General features: G+C 34.0%; 1 long non-coding RNA gene across 1 annotated transcript; it reads right to left on the bottom strand.

The window, feature by feature from the left end:
- Positions 1-9,430: 9,430 nt before the first annotated feature.
- Positions 9,431-12,400, bottom strand: LOC117107384. The gene is made up of 3 exons (XR_004445225.1): positions 12,287-12,400; positions 11,915-11,995; positions 9,431-9,499 (listed from the first exon to the last, which is right to left on the bottom strand). It is a non-coding gene; the product is annotated as an uncharacterized LOC117107384 (long non-coding RNA).
- Positions 12,401-18,998: the final 6,598 nt, after the last annotated feature.

Genomic DNA, 18,998 nt, shown 5'->3' with positions numbered 1-18,998 from the left:
TATATAGGCACATCATGCAAGAGATTTTTGCTGCTGCTACTGAACCTTGCATCTTGATGTGATATCAATAAACAGAGACCTAGATTCTAGTTTCCAGTCATGTGTACAGACTGTGAAAACCTTTCGGGAATGTGCTCACTTTTTGTCGGCAGACATTGTCATCGTCGGCCCAGTTCTTTTTCTCTGTGTTCTTAATTACATACACTTGAACGTTGAATCAGAGAGAGTAGTAGGAGGAAAAAGATCAATTAATTGACCTAGAAGCTCTGACCCTAAAACAGGAACATGCACACTGATTTGTGGAAAGAGAAGTGTGGAAACAAAGAAAAAAACAGGATGAACAATAAAAAAAGAGAAACAGAAAGAAAAGAAATGGTAGAGGAAAAGTAATTTTTCTAATACATAAGGGATATCAACCTCAATTCCTAATATATCTAACTACATTCCTAAGTTTATAATTATATTCAGTCAGATGGAACGCATACTAATTTAAAGCATACATTAGTTCACCCTACAAACTATAGGGTTCACCACTACATTTTATGGATAACAATCTTTCATTGAACATTACTTTCATACGAATGGTTAGTAGCTTTGATAGAAAACGGAATGAAAACCAGAGTACATCAATTTCAAAGGTTTGTGAATACGTGACCAAAATAAACATTGCCGATGGCCAATTAGTGACAAAAACAAATTGCATTTAATTTAAATATTTCAGAAAGTAAATAATTGAATTATCTTTCCAAGATATGGTTATAAAATATATAAAGTCATGAAATGGATAATATTGTTTGTTATGATTAAAAAACCTAATTGCAACATGTTAAGATGGCCTAGGTGTTTATGTATGTTGTATTCTTCATGTTAAAATTTTAAATAAGATTTTAAAGATGCATTAATAATAATTTCTTTATGTTTTACATAGATTTAAATTGGGTGGCAAACAATTCAAAAATTATCAAAAAAAGTTTGTATATTAAAAAAAATTGCTTCGATCTGTTTAACGATGTTAATTGGTACTCAGTTAAGTAAAATCAATGTGTGTTTTTTTAACAAACTCATTGCGAAATTTGAGTAAAATATTTAAGTTAGAATTCCACCACACTATAATTTCCATAACTGCAAAAATTATTTAAAATCAACATCCCAGGGCTTCTCAATCTGATGCATAAAGAAAATCCTTAATACAAAAAGAATTAAAATTTAAACTAATCTCTGATGAAAACATTCTCATTGTATGGCTTCATCTTGTTGTAAACCAGCAGAGATTTAGATTCCAACAACAAGTTATTTTTAGGATCGATGTTGTGTCCAATTATTGTTTCTGTTTCTGTTCCATGCTTATTTGTGAAGTTGGGAATTTTGCAGTTAAAGTCAATGAACTGGGGAATATTTACCTTTGAAGAGTGATCTAATTAAGTGTTCAATTTGTTGTATTTTCTTTTAAATAATGAAACTAGCAAATCATGGCTCTGGGGAGGGGGCTCTGGGGAGGGGGAAGTGAAATTTGTCCATCAAGGAATTCTGGAAATTCTGGAAGAATCTAATGGGGTGAAATCCTGGAGTGGAATGTGAGGGATAAGCACATTATTCCTTGAGAAACTGGGTACCTCTGTCATTTGTAAGTGGTTTGCATTGTTTTATTTTATCTATCAAGCAATGCCCAAAAAATTGGTACATTAATTTTAGTTAAACAAGTTGTAGCCATTGGGGGTTTTGCCTGTCTGACGAATGAGCTAAGCACGAATCCCCTCCCCACTTCTCTCCATCATCCCTGCCAATGACTGTAGCTAAGAGGTTAAGATGCATGCCTTCCTTCCAAGTATGATTTTATATGCTGTAAGAGAAAAGGAATTTTTCTAATGACTACAAACAACTCTACTCCCTAAGCCTTATAGGCCTATGAGACACCACTCCCTATTAAGCCTCATTATAAGAAGACTTTATTCATAGATAACATTGGTCCATCTTGTATGAAAACACACCAGTGTACTTGCTATAGGATAAAGTAAATAAAAATTAAAGAGATGTTGGAAATAGTACAGCAATTACTAAATTACTTAGCATACTGGTGTAGAAGAATATAACTCCATAAAGAGTACAATGATTTTCAAATTTTCAACACCTAAGTCATTGTTGACTTTCAACACAATTGTCTAATGAATACATAAGCAAATAAGTAAATACGGGTATGTATAAAAAATAGTAAGTGTAATGAAGAAACAGTAAGAATAATTAAAAAGTAAATGTAAAATAAATAAGTACAGTAAATGATACAATTTATTATCTTATTAAGACTTGTTTTTGTTTTCTTTAAAATATATTTATCTACATACAAAACATTTAACAAAATTTATCATTGTGAATTTATTTAGTTTCAAAGCATATTACACAATAAAAATTAAGTTTAAAGGAAACAAAATCTAGTGGCTATTTTACATATCATATTCTGACACGGAAAAATTGCAGGGGAAATCCATCAAGGGGAAAGTCAGGAAAAATGTGGTTAGACAGTGTTAATTATGGTTACGCGAAGGAAATTATTATGGTAAAAATAAAAAGAATGACTTTGAGATCGTGAACAATTGGCAACACATGACATTGACCCTTCGAATCAAAGATGTCAAGACTTCTTACCATATTGTAGTGCAGAGAGAGGGGGGGGGGGTCCTACAAGATACATAAAAGAATACAGTATATTTTGGTTATTTGTATAATGAGGGAAGTAGCAGTAGCACAGAACAACCAAGAGTCAATGTGGTTATGCAAAAATGATTGTGTAATTCTATGATGTGTTATGGTATGTTTTACTACAGTATAGAGTAGCACATTTGTGTCGTCACATTGGTTACCGTTCATTACGTCTGAATGACTTCATAGGCTTTCTAGAATAGGCATTTTAAAATCTAATATTTTACCATCAAAATGTACTAAAAACACAAAAGCTCACATTATATTAGTTATCGAACACACATTTAATCATTAATTAAAATTTACAAAGAAAAAGTAAGATAAAACATCTTAATAATGACGTTAGAAATTGGGATCAATGGTTTGTCAGTGAAGAAAATGGCGCCCGGTTGAATTCTTTTTGCAACAATAGCAACAGGGTAGTATCACGTGGTATCGTAACGTAACAAGTACTCTATAAGTAAAAACATTACAAACAGAGAATGTCACACTTTGAATAATTTTACAATCAATATATTTTTTTATATGCTCAATTTATATTAGTGACTTAAATATGGTTATGTTTTATATTTTTGTTTATGGTATGTTTTTATTCATTTTTTTTCTTTTTTGAGGTGGGGGGTGGTAATGAAACTGAACTTGTGTTATAGTGATTAAATTTACTTTTCAGGTTCCTGTCTTTTGGCAATGGCCATAATAATAATAATAATATAATAATATTAATAATAATATTAATAATAATAATGATAATAATAATATAGTAATTATAATGATAATAATAATAAATAATAATAATTATAGTACTAATAATAATAATAATAAATAATAATAATAATAGAAATAATTTAGGCCTAGGCCTACCCTTATAGTGTAGTTGCTATTTTTGCATTTATTTTGACCTCACATCTTATCAACATGTAGTAGTGAATTCTATAATAATAATAGAAATAATTTAGGCCTAGGCCTACCCTTATAGTGTAGTTGCTATTTTTGCATTTATTTTGACCTCACATCTTATCAACATGTAGTAGTGAATTCTATAATAATAATAGAAATAATTTAGGCCTAGTCCTACCCTTATAGTGTAGTTGCTATTTTTGCATTTATTTTGACCTCACATCTTATCAACATGTAGTAGTGAATTCAAGTTAAATGATAATAATAATATAGTAATTATAATGATAATAATAATAAATAATAATAATTATAGTACTAATAATAATAATAATAAATAATAATAATAATAGAAATAATTTAGGCCTAGGCCTACCCTTATAGTGTAGTTGCTATTTTTGCATTTATTTTGACCTCACATCTTATCAACATGTAGTAGTGAATTCTATAATAATAATAGAAATAATTTAGGCCTAGGCCTACCCTTATAGTGTAGTTGCTATTTTTGCATTTATTTTGACCTCACATCTTATCAACATGTAGTAGTGAATTCAAGTTAAATGAATAGAAATAATTTAGGCCTAGGCCTACCCTTATAGTGTAGTTGCTATTTTTGCATTTATTTTGACCTCACATCTTATCAACATGTAGTAGTGAATTCAAGTTAAATGTTAAATATGACTGAGCACCACGCGTTGAACTCTGACTATTACGGTAGGATCTCACTCACGGGACGATGCTGCGTTCAAGATAAGGTAACATAAGTGCAACTATCGTGGGATTTGCCGCTCCCTTGTGGCTCCCTCTCATTTAATGATCCTTAGTCATGCTCGAGTTACTCAAGCAATCAATTTGATTGCTGGTTTGAAAACATGACTGCAGTAAAAGTCAATTTATGTTGACATAAGGAAGAAGCGTGGGGAGAAAACTGTGCCAGCAGTAAATTCTGTTTAGCTAGGTAAGATCCTCCTACGCATCGATTTTATTTGAAATTCACGAATTAAATTACATTTTTTTTCTTATGCAGTATTTGCTCTATTTTCTGTTCCTTTTGTGTTATAAGGTGAGGAAATACATGTTGCAGTTTTATAATGTTTCATAGCCCTATAGGGAGGCAACAAGTTACACACCCCCAGTGTAGCTAGATTGAACACACATTCCAAGGCTAGCTAGATGCTAAAAAAACATCTCTTAGGTAACAAAATATTGGCACACATCCCCAAGGTATCCAAATGCTGGAACAAATCCCCAGAGTAGTAAAAATGTTTGTAGAGGTCATGATATTCTGGGAATAAAGTAAAAATGATTAACCTATGGGTGGCATGACATAGGGATAAACATGATTACTTTCACAGGTGAATCATGCATATGTGACACACGGTATGATTAAGTCATCATAATGTCTACAACACTTGCAAGGAATTAATTGTGAAACCCTATACACAGTTTATACTGTCAACTGTATCAAATATAAAGTTAATGTAAACAATACCTAATAATACCATTGTCTTTGATTTGAAATTATTTTTTTGGTGAGGGTATTTACTATTTGCTACTTACCACCCTGTACTAGTGGTAAACAGGTTGGTAAATAATAAAAATTATTTTTAATGAAAACAGTAAAATTAATCTTTGTATGCAATACTATCCTGCATTTATGTTTCCACCTTTTCTTAGGTTTTGACAATCTTGCAGACCATCATTATTTTTATTTTGCATGGAAAAATTATTGTTTTTTTTTTTGTAAATAGCAAAATAGTAAATGTTATGAGGGACGAAGATGTGAAACTAGCAATTAATTTTATTTGGCCTAATATGGAGTTTGATACATTATTATGTATAGTACTTAATGTGAGTATTAACTATATACATAAATGTATATACATATCAAAGATACTAGAAACACAAGATAGAGTTCTCCACACAAAAAAAGTGTTCCACCGAAATGCATGGTCGGAATACAAACAATGGGACGCCCCTTACGGCTGGATCTAAAAAAACTTCAACCAAACTTTCGTTACCAAGTCGTTGCATATTTTATTGTCAATTCTCAATTAAAAAATTGTATACAATTGTACAATTAGTACAAATGTACCCAGACAGTGACAACGGTGAATACATAATTCCTTGGTGGAGGTAGAAATCGTTGCTATTATCCAAATAAAACACAAATTAAGCCTATGGATCAGTATAAAAAACAATATAGCGCAAAATCGTAATGCCGGACGCACTCTAGTGATAAAGTTTTCCTCCATTAGTGGAAAAAGAAGGGCGCCGCCTACGTCGGGCATGATTTCCGCCTCATTTTTACTATGAGAGTGCTCTATCTTGTGTTTCTAGTATCTTTCATACATATACATATATATACAACAGGCATATTTCTATTATTACTCTCCTTCAATCACATCTACCATTTTTAGATTGTGAAAAAATGCCTACAGTATGTAGCCCACCCCAGCCTGATATATATTAAGGCCAACTCAGACAGCGTCGTTGGCCTGAGCATGTGCAAAATGATACAAATAAAGGAGTGGGTAGCTATGATACAAGAAGTGACAACAGAAAATCCCAAAATACCATACTCAATGTGGTTAATGAATGTGTCGTCGTCAGAGGAGAGGGGGTGGGTTTGTCAAGGGATTTCAAGGGATCTATACATAATATGTTGTGGTTAGGAAAGGGGTAGGGATTAGTTTGTTTCATATAATTTTGAGGAATACATTCCTAATATATTGAGTCAGGGTAGGGGAGAATTTGTACAAACAACCCTGAGAAATGCATTTTAATACTTAGTAACATATTCAGAGTGAGATGAGTACTTTCATAATATCCTCGATGAACTTCATTCCTAAGGTTGTTTCCTAATGTTGCACTTGGGTGGGATATACACTATATAGAATAAGTAAATTTAGATGTGTATTTTTGCATCTTCTTTTTGTGTCTTGTATCCGCTGGCAAAAGGCACAGTATAAACTCCTGCATTATCATTACTATTATATTTATTTAAAGTTAGATAACAAAACTAAAGTGGATAGTTTCTGCATGGCAGGGTAATAACCTCTATGGTCCCTGTAATAGAGAGGCTACAGATAATACAAGCTAAGAAATATGTTGTGCAATGGTGATAAATCAACGCTGAATGCTACACAACCATCTTGTCAGTCTAGTGACGCCTATGCAGATTAGAGACAAGATGAATACGGAAAAAAAATCGCACGCGGGTCTCACTCTTCCGGCAACAAACAGATATGACCTACGTTGACCTAAATGTTGACCAATCATAATCAAGAAAAGTTTGAAAACCGCAGTACGTACCGTGTAAAAGTCTACTTTAAAATAGTGCTGAACTTTTGGTTATAAAAAACACATTTATGTACGTCCTATTTTGGTAAACTTTTAGTATGTTGTTTTACATATAATTAAGTTTATATTTAGATCATAAAACGTTTTGTTGCAATTTCGTCCAGTCAAATCCGTATTTCCGGTGGACTACCCAGCAGTGACAACGGTGAATACATAATTCCTTGGCGGAGGTAGAAATCGTTGCTATTATCCAAATAAAACACAAATTAAGCCTATGGATCAGTATAGAAAACAACAATACAGCGCAAAATCGTATGGCCGGACGCACTCTAGTGATAAAGTTTTCCTCCATTAGTGGAAAAAGAAGGGTGCCGCCTACGTCGGCCATGATTTCCGCCTCATTTTTACTATGAGAGTGCTCTATCTTGTGTTTCTAGTATCTTTGATACATATACATATATACAACAGGCATATTTCTATTATTACTCTCCTTCAATCACATCTACCATTTTTAGATTGTGAAAATCCCACAGAAGAAAAAATGTATCTGAGCATGCGCAAAATGATACAAATAAAGGCTGTAGGTACTTTTGCAGGAGTGGGTAGCTATGATACAAGAAGTGACAACAGAAAATCACAAAATACCATAGGCAATGTGGGTAACGAATGTGTCATTGTCAGAGGAGAGGGGGTGGGTTTCTTCAAAAGATTTTGTTTTGTATAGCCTTAAATAATGTATTCTCATTTGTTGGGTGAGTTTTTGTCTCATTTATCTTTGAGACAAATCTATACATAATATGTTGCGGTTAGGAAAGGGGTAGGGATTAGTTTGTTTCATATAATTTTGAGGAATACATTCCTAATATATTGAGTCAGGGTAGGGTAGAATTTGTACAAACAACCCTGAAAAATGCATTTTAATACTTAGTAACATATTCAGAGTGAGATGAGTACTTTTATAATATCCTCGATGAACTTCATTCCTAAGGTTGTTTTCTAATGTTGCATTTGGGTGGGATATACACTATATAGAATAAGTAAATTTAGATGTGTATTTTTGCATCTTCTTTTTGTGTCTTGTATCCGCTGGCAAAAGGCACAGTATAAACTCCTGCATTATCATTACTATTATATTTATTTAAAGTTAGATAACAAAACTAAAGTGGATAGTTTCTGCATGGCAGGGTAATAACCTCTATGGTCCCTGTAATAGAGAGGCTACAGATAATACAAGCTAAGAAATATGTTGTGCAATGGTGATAAATCAACGCTGAATGCTACACAACCATCTTGTCAGTCTAGTGACGCCTATGCAGATTAGAGACAAGATGAATGTGTCTGACGAGAAAATAAACAACATCAGATGTGCGAGGTGAGGACAGGTGTGTAGGCAGTGATCATTACCTGTCCCTTGGAGACCCACACCCAGCTGCTGCGGCGCTTCTGGATGATTAATGTTTTCCTCTGACTCAAAGTTAAAAATAAAACGTTGCATTTGGGTGGCTTAGTGAAATATGTGTGCTAGGCATACCAGAAGCCTGGAGTAATGGTTTGCTTACAATTGGTTGTTTAGCTTTTGCTGTATTAAATCCCCTTTTGCCCTTCCCTCTAATCCAAGCTACTTCAAACCGTGGAGTCAAACATACACATACAGTATTGTATACATGTACTGCACGATAGATGTATTGCTAATGGCCAACTCAGACAGCGTCAGCTGACGCAGCCCGACCTGATTTATCGTCGGGGACAGTCTTAAGCCGTCGTGAGAAATATTAAACATGTTTAATATTCTACAACGCGACTGCCCCGACGCACACCATCGCGTCTGCGTTACACCATCGCGTCTGCGTTCACACAGACCCGACGCGACAACAAATCACGTCAGGCTGCGTCGTACGACGCTGTCTGAGTTGGCCCTAACATATATCAGGCTGGGGTGGGCTGTAGGGGTGGAGATGCAGGGTTTTGGGGGTGAAAACGTGAAAATTTTGGGGAAACGAAGGATGAAATGTTTATAAATTGCATAAAATCAACAAATGAGACTCTGAACAGTATCTCTGATATATATCTCAAAATATACAAAAACCCCTACACTGGGTAGAATGGAATAGCATAGAGGGAAAGGGGTGGGGTGGTCGTAGAGTGGGTGTATATATTACTATTTAAATTCCCCTAGATAAATATATTTTAATAAAAACAAATAGGCCCAAACATTATAAATAATATTACACGGTTTTTTGCAGAAAAACCACAAAAAGTATTTAAAAATATCAAACATATACGCATGTCCATGTGTGTGTTTAAACCACTGACCCTGCAGGGTCTGCAGTTTAAATGATCCTTTTCTCAACATTTAATTCTAGATCTAATCTTGCAATGGTTTTAATGATGAATGCTATATCTGCAATTTGGAAAAAATACACATCTTCCATCCTACAGTATATATAGACAGTATATATATCCACAATATACTGACATGAACCAGCATTGATGATTCTTAATGAGTACATTTCACTGTTATTATTTAGCTGCTACTTACCAAGTATCTATCCAAAGGTGCTGGTTCATCTAGCGCCCTCTGCCATCTATCATACGCCCTACGAGCTTCCTGTAATTAAGAAACAACAATATGATGGATGAGTCCCAGTGTAAGTTATCAGCAAAAATCCACATGAATTACAGTAGTTCTCTGGGTATTAGCCCAGCATGGGTGTAAGCCCATTGCTAGTTAAGCCCATTCCAGGTATAAGCCCATCCTGAGTATCCTCACCATAAGCCAATCCCGGCTATAAGCCCAATCTGGGTGTAACCTCATCCCCGGTATAATTTCACCCTGCATACAAGTCCATCGCATGTACTATAATATCACCTCTCTCAGCAATGTCAACCCATGGTATAAGCTCACCCACTTATAAGTAATTTTCAGCCTAGGTATAGGAGCTCTATGTGTCAATCCTTTAGTTTGGAATGAAAATTGCCATTGAATTGTGAATTCCATTGGCCCACTTAAGAGTGTTAAAATCACAGTGATAGGTTTCTGTTCGATTTTTAGCTCCTGTGCAATGCGCTATTGGCAAAACCAAGTTGTGAGATTCAGAACCAAACAGAAAAATAAAAAATAAAATAAACTTCAACTTAGGTATAATAGATAGTCGCTTCTCATTCGCTCACTCATTTAACCATTCTTTCACCCAATGGACATTATAAGGAATACCATCAAAACATTTCAGACATTGCCACTAATAGTTATTGTGGTGTCTAGATAGGACTTGAGTGTACTATATATAGGCATATGTATGCACAGTATGTGTGTATGTATGCTTACCTCTCTTGTGAATTTCCTTGTCAATAGACCGAATCGGCAGCTCGGGTCACGTGACTTATAGTGGGTATTAGGGTTTGATTACATTGCGAGACGACAGTGCATTGAATATGGCTTCGCCTTGTTGTTAATGTAAGTCACATCATATATGTTGCAAATGTTGGTTGAAATGCGAGTTATAATCTGGTAAATCACTTAGAAGTGTTCCAAAATTAAATTTTCAAATACTTATCAGTTTGGTTTGGTAAGGCTCCAATGGATAGTGGGAAAAAAGCCTGGAAGTTTTTCAAAGAAATGTACGGTACCTTCAGGACGTGCATATTGCTCCAGTGAGTCGTCGCCAGCTGAGGTACTTTTTAGGCCTAGGCCTAAATCAAGGATATTATTCACGGCAAATGCTATCGCAGCATGAACAAACAAAAAAACGAATCCCCTATTCGTTGCAAGAGTATTATTTTACAGTTATTTTAAACCCAAAATATAAAATTATAGGATGTCTGTAGTTACCTGCCGAGGATAATGATCATCATTTGACAACAAATATTATTATTACGTACAGTGTTAGGATGTACCATACCATGCCTATTTTCACCAGCTTGTTTCCTAGACCAAGTTTGGATGAGCAATCAGTACCGTTAAGGGTTATTTTCTACAGTACTTTATTACCTACTCAACTACAGAGATATATATATATATAGTCGAGGCATAATAACTCCTTCCCTGCTCTGTAATTATAAATCACTATTTAAAAAGAAACATAGGCCTACTGCCTTACTTTACTTTGGGTCGCTGTCTAAAAAAACATAATAACTCTTTCAATATACTGTGTTCAAAGAGCGCACTGTGGTTTACGATATGTATGTTTATATTTAGTACCCACTATATGTCACGTGACCAGTAATAGCTGGAGTCGCTGATTCGGTCTATTTATAAGCCCATAGCAGCAGAAACCCAGAAGTAAAAATAAATCTGAATTAAACAGAGAGACAGTGCTTCCCTTCCTTAATTCTTTTTCTATGGTAGTGGCAGTTTAGTGGTTTTTTTAAGGAGCTTGCTCTCTATTCCCAAGGACCTGGGTTCAAGTCCTGCTTGCTCTCTATTCCCAAGGACCTGGGTTCAAGTCCTGTCAAAATTCGAAATTTATTCTAAAGCTCTGTCCACACTATCAAATTTTCTGTGACAAAAAACTGCTGTATGCCCATATATAGTCATGATGTGCCTATATATGGTCATGATGTGCCTATATATTGTCATGATGTGCCCATATATAGTCATGATGTGCCTATATATGGTCATGATGTGCCTATATAGTCATGATGTGCCCATATATAGTCATGATGTGCCTATATATGGTCATGATGTGCCCATATAGTCATGATGTGCCCATATATAGTTATGATTTGCCTATATATGGTCATGATAGTGTGGACAGGGCTTTACAACTTGAAATAGCTCCCATTGTGAGGCTTCGTTCATGAAGCGTAAGTGGGCCTTGTGGGAGAATAGAAGTTTGATAGTAAACAGGTTACCAAGCATTAAAATGAGTGTAAAAAAATAGTCTTTCTACTATAGACTTAAAATTCACTGGATATGTACAACAGCAAACACGTGTCTATTTCATTCTACTTAAATTGCCAGTGACCTAAGCAATTATGCTAAATACATAAAAACATGATGGCTGTTCGGTAGCTAAACACGTACCTGATGAGTGGAGTCAGTAGAGGATTTGGCAGGGATGACATGTGACCTCTGACGTCCAATCAACTCGATGTTCTTAGCATCCTGTGGAGTGGAGGAAACAGAAGTTAGCCTGGATTCTAATAAGCTACGTAACATATGATTGATGATAGTTTCATGCGCTATCACTAATCACAGCCGTACACACGCTGTGATACGCCAGATTAGTCTACGCTTTGATAACTTTAGCATGTCTTTGGAAGAAGATTAGAACGCCATGTCAATGACTTCCACACAATAATCATCTCCTTTATTTGCATATTCTTGAGTCAAGAAACCCTCCACATTATGGATTGGATACAGGCAATCAAAGTGTAACTTAGCAACAGATGCTACCTGTATTGCTGCTTTCATCTCTGTCTTCAATGCATTGAGTTCATTTATGATGTCTGATGCTTGCTTCTCTGCCGAACTCGGTGGAATTATTAATGGTTGAGATCTGTAAAAATAATCCATTACCATTACTCATCTATAAATATTACTGTACAGTAAATACAAAATCATATTTTACAGTAGACTTATTTTGAGCATGGTCCAGTGCATTTAATTATAACATTGTTTTATTAGATGGTAATATGGTGAATTGAAGTGGCAACAAAATTTATTTTTTTTTAACAATTGAAAAAAAAAAATAAGTGTGCTTGGAAGATTGATTGCCATGAGAGTCCATATGGACACACTTTTTTGGTGTATAGGAAATGGGTTTGAGAAAGGGATGTTACAAAGATATTGGCAAAAAGGATAGAGATTTAGGGAGGGGTATTAGGAAAGACCGTTTTGGAAGATGTGTTTGGAGCTTGGAAGCGTTAAGGAAAAAGGTGTTTGGGAAAGAGATATCATGGAAGGTAATTAGGAAGGAGAAAAAAAAAATGTTAGTGAGGAAGAGATGTTGGGAAAAGTGTAGGAAGAGAAGATTGGTTTGGTAAAAGAGGTAGGAAAGGTAGAATTTTTTTTTTGATGAAGATGGGGAAGATGTATAATATTATAATATGTATAATTTTTTTCCTAAATTCGGCATTGGAATGCTATGTACAATGAAACATAATTTTGACTGCTTCCAATTGTCTGTTTTGTGGGCCTGTAACATTTTCATGTCTTTCCACATTCAATGATTCATTTAACTGCAGGATGCATCAGTATATCATGTTGGACTGATGACCAATGCCACATTTCATCAGTTTCCAGGATGTTTCTATCATGTCTCATTAGTACTAGTGGCTGATGTCCTGCCTTTTAGGTTCATATCTCCCATGTCAGTTGGACTTGTTACAATGCAAAATCTATGGGTTTTTTTTAACTCATGGTTTAATTAAATGTACATTACAACTGACAACATTGACCAGACTATAATAAGCACTGAACAGTGTGAAGTTCTGGTTTGTGGTATGTGTAGATACCATGATGACTAGGCTAGAATACAGTATAGGAATGAGTTGGACCCCATTGGCTGAACAGGCTCTAATAATCTCCCTCAGACCAACAGAAAATTCAGTAGGGAGTTTGTGGGGGTGGGGGAGATACTTCTTAAAATGGAAGATTCTGAATCCTTAGTACATTAAGTATTCCATCATGTCTAAATTGTATGATTAGTCAGTTGACAAGGAAGGATGGAAGGGGGTGGGGGCAGATGAATAAAAGCTGGGAGAAGTGTGGATGTGCTAACTGAAGATATGAGGGGACTTAAACTAGGGTACTTTAGCTTAATTGTTTTTCTCTCTTTTTTCAACAACCTGGATGAGAAAAAATTTTTTTAATTTGGTTTCATTGATTCATCCTGGAACAAAATTAAATAAGGTGTATTTGTCAAGTTTTAAATTGGACAGGGGCGACATGAAAGGGGGGATGGGGGAGCGGGAGATATATAATCGATATTCTAGAGTTGTCTTGTCTGACAGCTTGTAAATCATTACACCACATCAATCAAATTACAATACCCAATGAGCATTCTTAATTAATACCTAGTGAAAGACAACTGTCATCTATAATGACATCCCACAACTACCGCCACAGGTTTTGATTACTATGAACACAGTGGCTGAATCATACTACTTTTCTGCAATATAAACATGAAGCACATAATAAAGCAAGAACTCTACATTGAGTAGATTTAATTAAAACTCAGAAATAAGTCTGAATTCTCATTTAACCTATTATCTTTTCTATGGTATCATATCAGCTGAGAGGAAATGGTGTTTTCAGAGGGTATAAAACAGGACCAACATAGAGCAAACCTCAATGTGACACTTTAAATATACAGTAGTACAAAGCATGGTATACATTAAGTCATCTGCTAGTTTTAAGTGTGCATATCTGTCAAAGTTGAAGGTTGTTCTATAAACAAACAAATCACACTGCAATGTTTGAAAATCTATAAATCACTTTAAAAGATAATGATTATAGATGGGGAGAATAAGATCTGGCATCAATAGTGCCCTCAACTACTAAAAAGATCTAAACAATTTTTTTTTTGTGGCAAGTTCAATAATAAGTATCTGTTAAACACATTTTCTGTTATATTTTACTAATAGATATACCTAACATACAGCACTCTATGTACCCTTCATGTGAAAACCCCCAGAAAGCTTTTTACTCAATTAGGAATCTACGAATTAAAAGGGCAGACTATAAACGACGAAAGTCTTAAAGGTCAGAAACATCAAACAAAACAATCATGTTGCAATGTATCATTTTAATAGCAAGGAATTAACAGACACATAATTGGTACCTCTCGTTACAGGAAGGATCAAACGTCTTTCCTCGTATGGTTACTTAAGTCTTAACATATCCTGCTTTTGTTGAATGTGATAGCAATCTATGTCTAATGCACACTGAATGTCTTCCACTTTCTAATGCTGGATATATGCCATCAGATATTTTTGTTTGTCAGACTGAACAAAAAAAGTTGGATCATTATGTCAAAAATTTGAATAAATACACACAATATCTTCCACTTTCTAAAGCTAGGTACATGCCATCAGATATTTTTGTTTGTCGAACTGAAAAATTTCAGAAATCTGTATACATATTAAACCAGTAATCTTACCTCAATTACAAACAGGAGGAAAATGTCAGAAAGGTATGCAAACGGAATCAATGAAAAATGATTTGGGTAAACTTTAAAATGTTAGTGGATAGGGTATTAAGACTGAATAAACAAATGTCACTAACATAATCCCTATTCCAATAGTCAATTATAAAATATTGCCTTGGGCGATAAAAATCTTCTACACAGAATTAAAAACTGTCATAATTTGACACTGTGTGTAATCTGTATACATCCTGTACATTGAAATTCAATTTTCTAATAATTCATCAGGATTGAGAAAGAAATGAGAGAAGTTTAAGAAACATGATAAAATAAGTTAACTGTTTCCTTCTTTAACATTCTTTATCTCACTTTCACACATAAGGTGTCAAATGAATTCGACATCAATGGTTTTACAATTAATTGATTTAATAAATATATTATAACAAAATTATATGTATATTTATACAAATTACACTATATTATTTATAATAAATTGTAAGTTTTATGTTGTTACAGTCATGAGCTGGCTCAGAAGACAATTTTGTGCCTCTAGTCTAATAAAGAACATGTTATATTTTCAGCTTCAGAGCGGTGGTGGTTCAAGTGGGGTCAGGGGAGTCAATTTCCTCCTTGGAGAAGCATCCCATTCCCCACCCCCTCCGCTAGATGCCTTTTCAAGTTGTCAGACTAGCAAAGTTCATTTAATCTATAGTTATTGTAATTGTAGTTCCGTGATATTGGTAGACCAAAAGCACAATTTTATCATCACAAATCTTAATATCTCTGCGGCTTTGTCCGTACCCTTACCAGAGATCCTGTGCAACCTCTTTTTTGGTCCCATCAAGCTCCTTGGACCCATGTTTTTAATTTTCTGGACTTGATGGGCTGCAAGAAACTGATGTGGCTTCTCATATTTTCTAACCACTTCAGTTTTTTGTAAATGGTAGAGGGTGAAAAAATATGACACATTTGAATCCAATTATAAGCAATTTCCTTCACTCTCTACTCTCATGCATAAATACGGAACAGCACTAGTCCTAGAAGAACTCACATGGAACACAGATTAACATGATACACTTTCCTCTTAAGCACTTAACAACAAGAAAGGATCTCAGAAGATAAATAAATAGTAAATAATATAATGATTATATTATATTCATTTTTGGCATTACTGCAAGAATGTTACTGCAAGATGGTTTAGAGTTTATATATATTTCAACTATCGCGCAACTCAGCGATGGGATACAGTCAAATACGGATATATTGTGGCTATATTTAAATTATGTGATCTGCCACATGAATTTGATGTGTCCGGTTTAATATTGAGGAACTTTACACCCTATACTCTAAAATTAAATAAATATTGGTGAAGTCATTCTTTTTAATCCTTTTTCTTTAAAATATGTGTGGTTGTTATTAGAGAGAATTTTTTTTTTATCATGGCTGGCTATGTTACATTTACATTTAAACAGTGTGATTATCTGATGTTTGAGTTTAACATAAAAAAAAAATGTATACCTTATATTTTCAAATAAAATTATGTTCACTCAAATTTGTTTTTTAACTTCTTTTTTCTTAAAATGTGAATGCTTAAGAGAAATTATAAAGGCTGGCTGTCATAGCTGGTTGGCTATGTGTATTTAACTGATAGAAAACAACGCAATGTTGTGTTACATAGGCCTACAGTATTTTCCCCTTTTGACTTTACCAATACAGTATTACTTTTAACTGACTGGTAATTATTAATGGTGGTTCAGTACATAGACAAATTGGTACTATGCGCTCCAACAATGTTGCTATTGTATTACTTCATCTTGAGTTGTCCTGTTGTTAAAATGTTGCGGTTTCTTTTCTGTTGTGTTTTTTTTTTTTGCCACCTGCTACCGGATTTTCCACTTCTTTCTGGTGGTTTCCATTTGGCTGGTTTTTGAATTTCAATATGATTTTCCCCCTTTCCTTTTTATTATGTAAATCAGGTATTTTTCCGGGTATTTTTTTTTTTTTTTTTTTTTGCTTTATGTGCTTCATAAGGATTAAGTTACTAAAAAAAATAAACATAATCACAAGCAAACTAAAACTGAAACCATACAAAAGTTTTCAACAAATAAATCTAAGAAAAATTAAACAAAATGACCCTGAAACAATAAATTAATTCATTTTTCTGTAGATTACTTTATTAATTTGCCTGAATATACAGTAGGCCTTTGATACTGCATTCATCTATGTCCATTATGGGCTGTAGCTTCTAGAAAAAATTCTGCACAATCTAACAGAGACATTACAAAACCCTGTCTGAAACCTACAAGCACTATAATATTCAAAAGTAAAATCCTCATACATTTTGACCAATCGGATTGTAGCATTTCAGTAGATTGTTTAGCAATCGAATAATACGTCACATTCAATTAAATATAATGTATAGAATTAGGTTAATAATTTCAATCTTCTTAACCAAATGTGCAGTAACCATCGCATACAGTTAACATGAAATGCTAAACAGAATTAAGGATCATACCCTGCCATCCTCTGGTGTTTCTTCTGTTTTTTCAATAATTATTTATTTCTTATGCCCTATCCAGACTATCAAATTTTATTCGACAAAAACATTTGACGTGCCTAAATATGGTCATAATGACAAGGCATTATGACCATATCCATATATAGGCATGTCATGACTATATATGGTCATACAACTGTTTTATTGTAAGAAAATTGGATAGTATGGACTGAGTTTAAAGTAAATAATGTAATTAGTGTTGGTATGAAAAAATAAGTTTTAAATATCTGAGTCATGAATAGTTTGACATGACAAATGATATTATTCTGTAAATCTAAATAATGAATAAACAATATACACAGATTCTTAAGTGTAGTGATACTGTATGTAATAAAATCTTTTTATAGGGAGAATTCCCCTGAGTTTCCACCTTATGCACATACAGAATTTATTATGAAAAAAAAAATTGAGGGGAGGGGGAAATGACTATGCAGTACTTTATGCTGATTCTAAAATTATCGAACTCGACATCATTGTGTCATGCACGAGTCCAACAAAATAAAACTCTTTCCAGAATTTCATTATACGTTCACATAATGCCCAACTTCATTATTATTTATTGTTCAGAAATTAGACTTTAAGACATTCCTCTCAAACTTAGCTTCTAACCACCGCAGCCGAAATTGTCTCCGGAATGAAGGCAAATTGAAAGAATAATGCAGTTACATGAACTGCAGACAGAATGTCTAGCTTCCATAACTAATGTTATAACTTGTTACTGTTCACTTTGTCGGTTTTATCCCTCAAGAAATCACAACTGCAACAATGGTGTCGTGGGTAATTTGTTTCAGTAGTAACAGGGGAGTACTGGCTTTGATCAATTGATGACAATGGTACTAAGGAAGGTTTGAAAACTTCCTATAATGGAATAATAATAACCAATTGATCTTAAAAGTAATGTTATACTAAGGACAGACTATACCTTTTTTTTGCATTATGGACATCACACATCAAAAAAAAAAAAATAAATAAAACTAAAACTTTGTAAAATTTATAATTGTGGCTAATGATGGTTATTATTATTATTTCTTTGTTATTAATTTGTTTAATGCATATATAAATTTAAAAATTTTTACATGAATGCACAGTACCTGTATCAAGTATGCAAATTATGTATCAAACATGTAAATAAATAAATATATGTGATAATGCGATTTGAATGTGACTGATGCCTAGTTCAGACTAGGTGGATAAACCAGGCTTAACTCACCAGGTTTATCCACCTGCCAGTCTGAACTAGGTGGCTTATCTCAAGCCGGGCTTAACGTTGAGCCGGGCTGAACTCAAGCCTGGCTTATTTGCAAGTCTGAATGTAGCCTGAAAGTGCTGCAGCTCTTCTTATTTGCTTTGTTGTACCTGTATTTTCATATCAAGGCAAATGCACAGCTGTTCGCAACCGCGGTATATATATACTTTTTTGCGTGCTCTTGCAATGAGTTTTCGTTTGTTACCATACCTGTATC

This window comes from Anneissia japonica, unplaced genomic scaffold (genome assembly GCF_011630105.1).
Source record: "Anneissia japonica isolate Jap-2015-1 unplaced genomic scaffold, ASM1163010v1 scaffold9668_len1562885_cov226, whole genome shotgun sequence".
NCBI classification, from domain to species: Eukaryota; Metazoa; Echinodermata; class Crinoidea; order Comatulida; family Comatulidae; genus Anneissia; species Anneissia japonica.
Note: the sequence above shows the minus strand (reverse complement) of the source record. Positions and strands in the feature narration are given on the sequence as shown.